Raw genomic sequence first — 13,373 nt, forward strand, 5'->3', positions numbered from 1 at the left:
GCATTAATATGGAGTTTGTCCCCCCCCTTGCTGCTATAACATCCTCCACTCTTCTGAGAAGACTTTCCACTAGATGTTGGAACATTGCTGCCGGGTCTTGATTCCATTCAGCCATGAGCGTAAGGGAGGTCGGGCTATGATGTTGGTGATTAGGCCTGGTTCGCAGTCGGCGTTCCAATTCATCCCAAAGGTGTTCAATGGGGTTGAGGTCAGGGCTCTGTACAGGCCAGTCAAGTTCTTCCACACCGATCTCGACAAACCATTTTTGTATGGACCTCGCTTTGTGCACGTTGGCATTGTCAAGCTGAAACAGGAAAGGGCCACAAAGTTAAAGCAAAGAATCGTCTAGAATGTCATTGCTGTAGCGTTAAGATTTCCTTTCACTGGAACCAAGGGGCTGAGCTCGAACCATGAAAAACAGCCCCAGACTATTATTCCTCCACCAAACTTAACAGTTGGCACTATGCATTCGGGCAGGTAGCTTTCTCCTGCCATCTGCCGAACCAAGATTTGTCCGTCGGACTGCCAGATTGTGAAGCGTGATTTGTCACACCAGAGAACGCGTTTCCACTGCTCCAGAGTCCAGTGGAGGTGAGCTTTACACCTCTCCGGCTGCTCGCTTGGCCATGGAAACCCATTTCATAAAGCTGCTGACAAACACTTCTTGTGCTGACGTTACTTCCACAGGCAGTTTGGAACTTGGTCGATCTTTACGCTCTGTGCTTCAGCAGTCTGTGAGTTTGTGTGGCCTACCACTGAGCCGTAGTTCCTTCTAGACGTTTCCACTTTACTATAACAGTGGTCTTGCCACACAAACTCAAACACAATCCCCTGGTCAACTAAGCTCTAGCAGCGTGGAAATTTGACAAACTGACTTGTTGGAAATGTGGTATCCTATGACGTACCATATTGAAAATCACTGAGCTCTTCAGTAAGGCCATTCTACTGCCAATGTTTGTCTATGGAGATTGCATGACTATGTGTTTGGTTTTTACACCTGTCAGCAATGGGTGTCACTGAAAAAGCAGAATCCACTAATTTGAAGGGTTGTCAACATACTTTTGTATATATAGTGCACTTCAGTCTGAGACTGCCATCGTTGAAGTCACTTGTGGTCAAAACGAGGTGTGTTGTACAAAAGAAAGTTATCAGCGATTGGATCATCTCGAATCAAGTCACATTTTATTGGTTACATACACGTGATTAGCAGATGTTATTGCGGGTGTACGAAATTCTTGTGCTTCCAGCTCTGACAGTGCGGTAATATCTAACAAATTACACAACATCTACCCAATACACACACATCTAAGTAAGAATTAAGACAATTTACATATGGACGAGCGATGTCTGAGCGGAACACGCTAAGATACTGTAGAATAGTATAGAAAACCTGTATATACATATGAGATGAGTAATGTAAGGTATGTAAACATTAAGTGAATGAGATACCATAGAATAGTATAGAAAACAGTATATATATATATATATATATATATAAGTATATATAAGTCGGAGGTTTACATACACCTTAGTCAAATACATTTAAACTCAGTTTTTCACAATTCCTGACATTTAATCCTAGTACAATTCCTGACACGGCCTGTTACCAAAACCTGCAGACTCTGTTTCGCTGCAGCCGACGTGAGTAAAACATCTAAACGTGTTAACCCTCGCAAGGCTGCAGGCCCAGACGGCGTCCTCAAAGCATGCGCAGACCAGCTGGCTGATGTGTTTACGGACATATTCAATCAATCCTTATCCCAGTCTGCTGTCCCCTCATGCTTCAAGAGAGCCACCATTGTTCCTGTTCCCAAGAAAGCTAAGGTAACTGAGCTGAACGACTACCACCCCGTAGCACTCACTTCCGTCATCTTGAAATGCTTTGAGAGACTAGTCAAGGACCATATTATCTCCACCCTACCTGACACCCTAGACCTACTCCAATTTGCTTACCGCCCCAATAGGTCCACAGATGACGCAATCGCAACCACACTGCACACTGCCCTAACCCATCTGGACAAGAGGAATACCTATATGAGAATGCTGTTCATCAACTACAGCTCAGCATTTAACACCATAGTATCCTCCAAACTCATCATCAAGCTCAAGACCCTGGGTCTCAACCCCGCTCTGTGCAACTGGGTACTGGACTTCCTGACGTACCGCCCCCAGGTGGTGAGGGTAGGTAACAACATCTCCACCCCGCTGATCCTCAACACTGGGGCCCCACAAGGGTGCGTTCTGGGCCCTCTCCTATAGTCCCGGTTCACCATTGACTGCATGGCCATGCACGCCTCCAAATCAATCATCAAGTTTGCGGGCGACACTACAGTGGTAGGCTTGATTACCAACAACGACGAGACGGCATACAGGGAGGAGGTGAGGGCCCTCAGAATGTGGTGTCAGGAAAATAACCTCACACTCAACAAAACAAAGGAGATTATCGTGGACTTCAGGAAACAGCAGAGGGAGCACCTCCCTATCCACATCGACGGGACTATAGTGGAGAGGCTAGTAAGTTTTAAGTTCCTCTGCGTACACATCATGGACAAACTGGATTGGTCCACCCACACAGACAGCGTTGTGAAGAAGGTGCAGCAGCGCCTCTTCAATCTCAGGAGGCAGAAGAAATTTGGCTTGTCACCAAAAGCACTCACAAACTTTTACAGATGCACAATCGAGTGCATCCTGTCGTTCTGTATCACCGCCGGGTACGGCAACTGCTCTGCCCACAACCGTAAGGCTCTCCAGAGGGTAGTGAGGCCTGCACAATGCATCACCGGGGGCAAACTACCTGCCCTCCAGGACACCTACACCACCCGATGTCACAGGAAGGCCATAAAGATCATCAAGGACAACAACCACCCGAGCAACTGCCTGTTCGCCCCGCTATCATCAAGAAGGCGAGGTCAGTACAGGTGCATCAAAGCAGGGTCCGAGAGACTGAAAAACAGTTTCTATCTCAAGGCCATCAGACTGTTAAACAGCCACCACTAACATTGAGTGGCTGCTGGTAACATACTGACTCAACTCCAGCCACTTTAATAATGGAAAGTGATGTAAAAAATGTATCACTAACCACTTTAAACAATGCCACTTAATATAATGTTTACATACCCTACATTACTCATCTCATATGTATATACTGTACTCGATACCATCTACTGCATCTTGCCTATGCCGTTCTGTACCATCACTCATTCATATCTTTATGTACATATTCTTTATCCTTTTACACTTGTGTGTATAAGGTAGCAGTTGTGGAATTGTTAGGTTAGATTACTTGTTGGTTACTACTGCATTGTCGGAACTAGAAGCACAAACATTTCGCTACACTCGCATTAGCATCTGCTAACCATGTGTATGTGACAAATAAAATTTTATTTGATATAGTAAAAATACCCTGTCGTAGATCAGTTAAGGTCATCACTTTATTTTAAGAATGTGAAATGTCAGAATAATAGTAGAGATATATTTCAGCTTTTATTTATTTTATCACATTCCCAGTGGGCCAGAAGTTTATATACACTCAATTAGTATTTGGTAGCATTGCCTTTAAATGGTTTAGCTTTGGTCAAACGTTTCGGGTAGCCTTCCACAAGCTTTTTGGCCCATTCCTCCTGACTTGGCTGGTGTAACTTAGTCAAGTTTGTAGGTCTCCTTGCTCGCACAGGCTTTTTCAACAATGCCAACAAATGTTCTATGGGATTGAGGTCAGGGCTTTGTGATGGCCACTCCAATACCTTGAATTTGTTGTCCTTAAGCCATTTTGCCACAACTTTGGAAGTATGCTTCGGGTCATTTGTGACCAAGTTTTAACTTCCTGACGGATGACTTGAAATGCTGCTTCAAGATATCCACATAATTTTCCTTCCTCATGTGGCCATCTATTTTGTGAAGTGCACCAGTCCCTCCTGCAGCGAAGCACCCCGACAACATGATGCTGCCACCTCCGTGCTTTACGGTTAGGATGGTGTTCTTGGACTTGCAACCCTCCCCCCTTTTCCTCCAAACATAACAATGGTCATTATGGCCAAACAGTTCTATTTTTGTTTCATCAGACCAGAGGACATTTGTTCAAAAGGTATGATCTGTGCAGTTGCAAACCGTAGTCTGGATTTTTCATGGTGGTTTTGGAGCAGTGGCTTCTTCCTTGCTGAGTGGCCTTTCAGGTTATGTCGATATAGGACTTGTTTTACTTTAAATGTATTTTGCCTCCTAAGGTTGAAGAGGCTCTGTTGCGCCATCTTTACCATGCTGTCTGTGGGTGGTCCATTTCAGTTTGTCAGTGATGTGTACGCCAAGGAACTTGAAGCTTTCCACCTCCTCCACTGCAGTCCTGTCAATGTAGATAATGGGGTGCACTCTCTGCATTTTCTTGAAGTCCACGATCATCTCCTTTGTTTTGTTGACTTTGAGTGAGAGGTTGTTTTCCAGGCACCACACTCCCAGAGCCCTCGCCACCTTCCTATAGGTTGTCACGTCATCATTGGTAATCAAGCCTACTACTGTTGTGTTATCTGCAAACTTGATGATTGAGTTGGAGGCATGCTTGGCCACGCAGTCAATGGTGAACAGGGACTACAGGGGTGGGGGCTGAGCATGCACCATTGTGAGGCCCCAGTGTTGAGGATCAGTGGAGTGGAGTTAGTTTCCTACCTTCACCACCTGGGGGAGGCCCGTCAGGAAGTCCAGTACCCAGTTGCACAGAGCAGGGTTCAGACCCAGGGCTTCAAGCTTAATGATGAGCTTGGAGGGTACTAGGGTATTGAATGCTGAGCTATAGTCAGTAAACAGCATTCTTACATAGTTATTCCTCTTGTCCAGAAGGGATAGGGAAGTGTGCGGAGTGATGGCGATTGCATCGTCTGTGGATCTATTGGGGCAATAAGCAAATTGAAGTGGGTCTAGGGTGGCAGGTAAGGTAGTCTCTCAAAGCACTTCATGGTGACAGAGGTTAGTGCTATGGGGCGATAGTCATGTTCAGTTACCTTTGCCTTCTTGGGTACAGGAACAATGGTGGCCGTCTTGAAGCGTGATGACAGCAGACTGGGATAGGGAGAGATTGAAATTGCCTGTAAACACACCAGCCAGCTGGTCTGCGCATGCTCTGAGGACACTGCTAGGGATGCCATCTGGCCCGGCAGCCTTACGAGGGTTAACGCGCTTAAATATCTTACTCACGTTGGCCACAGAGAGCCCACAGTCCTTTGTAGTGGGCTGCGTCGGTGGCACTGTGTTATCCTCAAAGCGTGCCAAGAATATGTTTAGCCTGTCCGGAAGCAAGACGTTGGTCTCGGCGACGTGGCTGGTTTTCCTTTTGTAGTCTGTGATTGTCTGTAGTCCCTGCCACATACGTCTGGCATCTGAGCCGTTGAATTGCGACTCCACTTTATCTCTATACTGACGTTTAGCTTTGTTTTTTCGCGTTGCAGAGTGAATAACCACTGTTTATATTCTGCCATGTTATCAGTTGCCTTGCCATGGTTTGTGCAGTGGTTTGTGCAAATGCTATCATCTATCCACGGTTTCTGGTTAGGGTAGGTTTTAATAGTCACAGAGGGTACTACTACATCCACATCATACACTTCCTTAACTCAGTCACCACATCCATGTTTGCGTCAACATTATTTTCGCAAGCTACCTGGAACATATCCCAGTCCACGTGATTAAAACAATCCTGACGCATGGATTCTGATTGGTCAGACCAGCATTGAATAGTACAAAGCACAGGCACTTCCTGTTTGAGTTTCTGCCTATAGGACGGGAGGAGCAAGATGGAGTCGTGGTCAGATTTGCCGAAAGGAGGGCGGGGGAGGGCCTTGTAAGCATTCTGGAAGTTTGAATAGCAATGGTCAGGACAGTCTATGTGTTCATAGAACTTCGACAGCCTAGTCCTCAGATTTGCTTTGTTAAAATCCCCAGCGACAATAAATGCAGCCTCAGGATATGTGGTTTCTGGTTTGCATGAAGTCCAGTGAAGTTCTTTGAGGACAGTCAAGGTTTCGGCTTGATGTGATATGTAAACAGCCATGGCGGAGGAGAATTCTCTTGGGTGATAATATGGTCTGCATTTAATTGTGAGGTATTCTAGGTCAGGTGAACAAAAGCAGTTGAGTTCCTGTATGTTCCTAGAATTACACCATTATTCCTTAATCATGAAACACCCCCCTCCACCCTTCTGCTTCCCGGAGAGATATTTTTTCCTGTATGCGCGATGTACTGAGAATCCTGCGTATCCCGGGAGAGCCATGTTTCCGAGTATCAAAGCCAAATGCCGAATTTTCAAAATGCCACTACCCATGTGTGTTCTGACTCTGGCCCAACCCATCGATATCTAGTCTCAATCAGAACCATTAGAATGTGTTTGTGTTCTAGAAATCGTCGGGGAGGTATTCAGATCCAGACTCATTGCGGAGAACAAACTAACATCTGTGGGTGTGGCATATTGTTTGGCCGAATCAAGGAGTCTGGGTAGCCAGGCAAGTGTATGGCTGTTCCTGTGTCAACTTTACTCTGAAACTCCCCCAGTCACTCAACCATTCAGCATATGTACATACTGTATGAAAAGTGGTGTGGGCTGACTGATGTGGTCAAACAATATAGGAACTATTACTAAGGCCCTGCACACTTTATCGTAAATACTGCCAGTGCCTGGATAAAGTATGATTAGGACTCTGTTGTTTTCCTGGTTAACAACATCTCTCTTTTGAGAAATTGGTGTTGTGACACAATTCGTTGGTGTTATATTTAACTGCCTTAACCAGGAAGTTGTGTCCAAAACAAACTGGTTTCTAGTCATTAATTTACACCAGTAAGCCTGGCTCGAAGCCTCTCTCTGTTCTACATTAATTTACACCAGTAAGCCTGGCTCGAAGCCTCTCTCTCAGTTCTACAGGGAAGAAGATACATCGATTCAGTAATGTCCAATGATTACCTGAGCCAGCTGAGAGATGGGCTTGAGTTGACTAGAGCAAATACAATGCAGAGGCATTTCTCCTAAGTTGGCCACAGAGCTGATGATGTAGTGTCTGTCGATACTTACTTGCTGCTGCCCGGTAGTGGGTCTGACAGGCCTAAAGCCATTGACCCCTGGGGCAGAGCTGTTCCTATTCTCGAGGGGAGCAGTGTGACAAGGAGACATGAAGACCTCTTGCCTGCTCCAAAGTATATCTTCAGTTCTTCTTTTTTTTAATTAACAATAATAAATCAATACAAATTTAAATGGGAAACAAAAGTATTCATAAAGAGTATACAAAGGACTGTTGGGCTCGAGGGTACAATAACACATTACACAAGGACCTTAACATGCTGACCACACTGCTCGTCCGTTTCAACAATAGTCTGCTTAGCCAGACGCTAAAATATAACTTGGTTAGATTTGTGACGCTCGATGCGCTGCAAGTCTCGCCTCACCTCATTGGTTTTTAGGAGCATATATCCATGTGGGTGATTGAAAGATGAACTGAGGTTCACACTCCAGTCTCGTCGGTATTGGTAATGCACCTTGAAGTGAGTTGCCAACCGCCATGTAAAGTCCGAAGAAGAAGAAGCCTGAACGAGACGAGATTACTGGAAACAAATTTGGTTTACCCTTTTATCAGTGGATTAATTGTCACAGTAGAGGACCTTGTGCATTTCGGGTAAATTAACAACCTAAAGTTTATCCCAGGAGAAAGTAGCTAGCAACAGCAAGCTAGCTAGCTAAATTGCCATAAATGTTTAATGCTTTTTGACCTCTCCCCAAATTAATATAGTTGGTTCAGAGTTTGTTTTGATATTTAAACCTGCGTGTCCTGATCGCGTCTGGTGTGGGTGGACAAAATCAACATGCGCGCGATGGCGGACGCACGCACGCCAGCGGTCTAATCAGCATGTAAGGGATATGCACACATTTGATCTTTTTTTTTTTTGGTGGAGTTTTTGTAAATATACATTTGTGAATCTGAATTTTGTCCAAAAGAATAATACAATGAATTCCCATCAGGTCACAATGTAAATGCTCCAGAGAACTTTGGCAGACATGGTCACTCCGACATGTCACACACACTCTCTCAGATGTACACGTGCGCACACGCACACTAGCGCTAAGAGATGATTACTTTTTGAGGACGGTTTGGTTTCGGTTCAATTATAAAAACATTATGGTTTTGATTAGTTTTTTTTACATGAAATGGATTATGCATTATGTGGGTTGAATTCTGTAACACTGAATAAAACAATCAAAGTCCCATGATGGTAGTGACTGCCCATTACTGCTTATCACTTATTTACTGCTTATCACTTATTAACCATCACTTATTAACCATCACTTATTCACAATACTTTAATGAAATCTTTGATTTGTTTTATGACTTTTATAATTCAAGTCCTCATCTCTATAGAGCTGCTACCTATGCGATCTGACAAAATCACTATTTTAGTAGTTCTTCAAAGTAAATAAGACATACTTTTATAAATACCAACTATCAATCACTTAGGTCATGTATTTTCAGGTAGAGCTACCTCACGCGTTCTTCTCTCATTTCTCTGTGTCTGCCCCACACCGACCAGACAAATAGGCGCGCAATGGATTATGGTCATTGTAGTTAATTACCACATTTTCTGCGCTATGTTGAATATTGTCCTGTTAGAAACTACAACCCTCTACTACATCACACTGTTTGGTTTTGATCTGAAACTGCATTGAGCTCACAGAAGGGGGAAAGAAACAACTAAATGGAATTAAAATAACTGAACCGACGTCGGTCCATTAGTTTAAAAAACTAAAAATAACATGCATTTTGGACACACACACACACACACACACACACACACACACACACACACACACACACACACACACACACACACACACACACACACACACACACACACACACACACACACACACACACACACACACACACACACACACACACACACACGCATCTTCCCTGAGTGCAGGTAGCGTTGTGAGCTATGTGTTGTCTCCGCTAGTTTAAAGATGGACAGTGACGTTAACAGGAGGAGAGAGCACCTGCAGTCAGTACAGCACACCGGACAGGCACATCAACAACCCTCACAACCATTCACCATCTCTGCCTAGACTTCACGTCAACCATTCACCATCTCTGCCTAGACTTCACGTCAACCATTCACCATCTCTGCCTAGACTTCACGTCAACCATTCACCATCTCTGCCTAGACTTCACATCAACCATTCACCATCTCTGCCTAGACTTCACGTCAACCATTCACCATCTCTGCCTAGACTTCACGTCAACCATTCACCATCTCTGCCTAGACTTCACATCAACCATTCACCATCTCTGCCTAGACTTCACATCAACCATTCACCATCTCTGCCTAGACTTCACGTCAACCATTCACCATCTCTGCCTAGACTTCACGTCAACCCTCACAACCATTCACCATCTCTGCCTAGACTTCACGTCAAACATTCACCATCTCTGCCTAGACTTCCCATCAACCATTCACCATCTCTCCCTAGACTTCACATCAACCCTCACAACCATTCACCATCTCTGCCTAGACTTCACATCAACCATTCACCATCTCTGCCTAGACTTCACATCAACCCTCACAACCATTCACCATCTCTGCCTAGACTTCCCATCAACCATTCACCATCTCTGCCTAGACTTCACATCAACCCTCACAACCATTCACCATCTCTGCCTAGACTTCACATCAACCCTCACAATCATTCACCATCTCTGCCTAGACTTCCCATCAACCATTCACCATCTCTGCCTAGACTTCACGTCAACCATTCACCATCTCTGCCTGGACTTCACATCAACCCTCACAACCATTCACCATCTCTGCCTAGACTTCCCATCAACCATTCACCATCTCTGCCTAGACTTCCCATCAACCATTCACCATCTCTGCCTAGACTTCACATCAACCATTCACCATCTCTGCCTAGACTTCACGTCAACCATTCACCATCTCTGCCTAGACTTCATCAACCCTCACAACCATTCACCATCTCTGCCTAGACTTCACGTCAACCCTCACAACCATTCACCATCTCTGCCTAGACTTCCCACCATTCAATCTCTGCCTAGACATCAACCATTCACCATCTCTGCCTAGACTTCACATCAACCATTCACCATCTCTGCCTAGACTTCACATCAACCCTCACAACCATTCACCATCTCTGCCTAGACTTCCCATCAACCATTCACCATCTCTGCCTAGACTTCACATCAACCCTCACAACCATTCACCATCTCTGCCTAGACTTCACATCAACCCTCACAATCATTCACCATCTCTGCCTAGACTTCCCATCAACCATTCACCATCTCTGCCTAGACTTCACGTCAACCATTCACCATCTCTGCCTGGACTTCACATCAACCCTCACAACCATTCACCATCTCTGCCTAGACTTCACATCAACCCTCACAACCCTCCACCATCTCTGCCTAGACTTCACATCAACCCTCACAACCATTCACCATCTCTGCCTAGACTTCACATCAACCATTCACCATCTCTGCCTAGACTTCACATCAACCCTCACAATCATTCACCATCTCTGCCTAGACTTCCCATCAACCATTCACCATCTCTGCCTAGACTTCACGTCAACCATTCACCATCTCTGCCTGGACTTCACATCAACCCTCACAACCATTCACCATCTCTGCCTAGACTTCACGTCAACCATTCACCATCTCTGCCTAGACTTCACGTCAACCATTCACCATCTCTGCCTAGACTTCACGTCAACCATTCACCATCTCTGCCTGGACTTCACATCAACCCTCACAACCATTCACCATCTCTGCCTAGACTTCACGTCAACCATTCACCATCTCTGCCTAGACTTCACATCAACCATTCACCATCTCTGCCTAGACTTCCCATCAACCATTCACCATCTCTGCCTAGACTTCACATCAACCCTCACAACCATTCACCATCTCTGCCTAGACTTCACATCAACCCTCACAATCATTCACCATCTCTGCCTAGACTTCCCATCAACCATTCACCATCTCTGCCTAGACTTCACGTCAACCATTCACCATCTCTGCCTGGACTTCACATCAACCCTCACAACCATTCACCATCTCTGCCTAGATTCACCATCTCCCATCAACCATTCACCATCTCTGCCTAGACTTCAACCATTCACCATCAACCATTCACCATCTCTGCCTAGACTTCACGTCAACCCTCACAACCATTCACCATCTCTGCTGCCTTCACTTCACAATCATTCACCATCTCTGCCAACCATTCACCATCTCTGCCTAGACTTCACGTCAACCATTCACCATCTCTGCCTAGACTTCCCATCAACCATTCACCATCTCTGCCTAGACTTCACGTCAACCATTCACCATCTCTGCCTAGACTTCACGTCAACCCTCACAACCATTCACCATCTCTGCCTAGACTTCCCATCAACCATTCACCATCTCTGCCTAGACTTCACGTCAACCATTCACCATCTCTGCCTAGACTTCACGTCAACCATTCACCATCTCTGCCTAGACTTCACAACCCTCACAACCATTCACCATCTCTGCCTAGACTTCACATCAACCCTCACAACCATTCACCATCTCTGCCTAGACTTCACATCAACCCTCACAACCATTCACCATCTCTGCCTAGACTTCACATCAACCCTCACAACCATTCACCATCTCTGCCTAGACTTCACATCAACCATTCACCATCTCTGCCTAGACTTCACGTCAACCATTCACCATCTCTGCCTAGACTTCACGTCAACCATTCACCATCTCTGCCTGGACTTCACATTCACCATCTCTGCCTGGACTTCACATCAACCATCATCAACCATTCACCATCTCTGCCTAGACTTCACATCAACCCCTCACAAACCATTCACCATCTCTGCCTAGACTTCACATCAACCATTCACCATCTCTGCCTAGACTTCACATCAACCCTCACAATCATTCACCATCACCATCTGCCTAGACTTCCCATCAACCATTCACCATCTCTGCCTAGACTTCACATCAACCCTCACAACCATTCACCATCTCTGCCTGGACTTCACATCAACCCTCATTCATTCACCATCTCTGCCTAGACTTCACGTCAACCATTCACCATCTCTGCCTAGACTTCACATCAACCCTCAAATCATTCACCATCTCTGCCTAGACTTCCCATCAACCATTCAACCATTCACCATCTCTGCCTGGACTTCACATCAACCCTCACAACCATTCACCATCTCTGCCTAGACTTCACATCAACCCTCACAACCATTCACCATCTCTGCCTAGACTTCACAACCATTCACCATCTCTGCCTCTTCACAACCATTCACCATCTCTGCCTAGACTTCACATCAACCCTCACAACCATTCACCATCTCTGCCTAGACTTCACATCAACCCTCACAATCATTCACCATCTCTGCCTAGACTTCACGTCAACCATTCACCATCTCTGCCTGGACTTCACATCAACCCTCACAACCATTCACCATCTCTGCCTAGACTTCCCATCAACCATTCACCATCTCTGCCTAGACTTCACGTCAACCATTCACCATCTCTGCCTAGACTTCACGTCAACCCTCACAACCATTCACCATCTCTGCCTAGACTTCACGTCAACCATTCACCATCTCTGCCTAGACTTCACGTCAACCATTCACCATCTCTGCCTAGACTTCACGTCAACCATTCACCATCTCTGCCTAGACTTCACGTCAACCATTCACCATCTCTGCCTAGACTTCACGTCAACCATTCACCATCTCTGCCTAGACTTCACATCAACTATTCACCATCTCTGCCTCGACTTCACATCAACCATTCACCATCTCTGCCTCGACTTCACATCAACCCTCCACCATCTCTGCCTCGACTTCACATCAACCCTCCACCATCTCTGCCTAGACTTCACATCAACCCTCACAACCATTCACCATCTCTGCCTAGACTTCCCGTCAACCATTCACCATCTCTGCCTAGACTTCACGTCAACCATTCACCATCTCTGCCTGGACTTCACATCAACCCTCACAACCATTCACCATCTCTGCCTAGACTTCACGTCAACCATTCACCATCTCTGCCTAGACTTCACATCAACTATTCACCATCTCTGCCTCGACTTCACATCAACCATTCACCATCTCTGCCTCGACTTCACATCAACCCTCCACCATCTCTGCCTAGACTTCACATCAACCCTCACAACCATTCACCATCTCTGCCTAGACTTCACATCAACCATTCACCATCTCTGCCTAGACTTCACATCAACCATTCACCATCTCTGCCTCGACTTCACATCAACCATTCACCATCTCTGCCTCGACTTCACATCAACCATTCACCATCTCTGCCTCGACTTCA

The 13,373-nt window shown here is 45.6% G+C and overlaps 1 protein-coding gene across 1 annotated transcript in view; it reads left to right on the forward strand.

Annotated features, from left to right (window-relative positions):
• Positions 1-13,373, forward strand: part of LOC124010485 (coxsackievirus and adenovirus receptor homolog) — a 111,229-nt gene that overhangs the window by 84,568 nt on the left and 13,288 nt on the right. The window lies entirely within an intron of this gene.

This window comes from Oncorhynchus gorbuscha, linkage group LG02 (genome assembly GCF_021184085.1).
Source record: "Oncorhynchus gorbuscha isolate QuinsamMale2020 ecotype Even-year linkage group LG02, OgorEven_v1.0, whole genome shotgun sequence".
Lineage (NCBI taxonomy): Eukaryota > Metazoa > Chordata > Actinopteri > Salmoniformes > Salmonidae > Oncorhynchus > Oncorhynchus gorbuscha.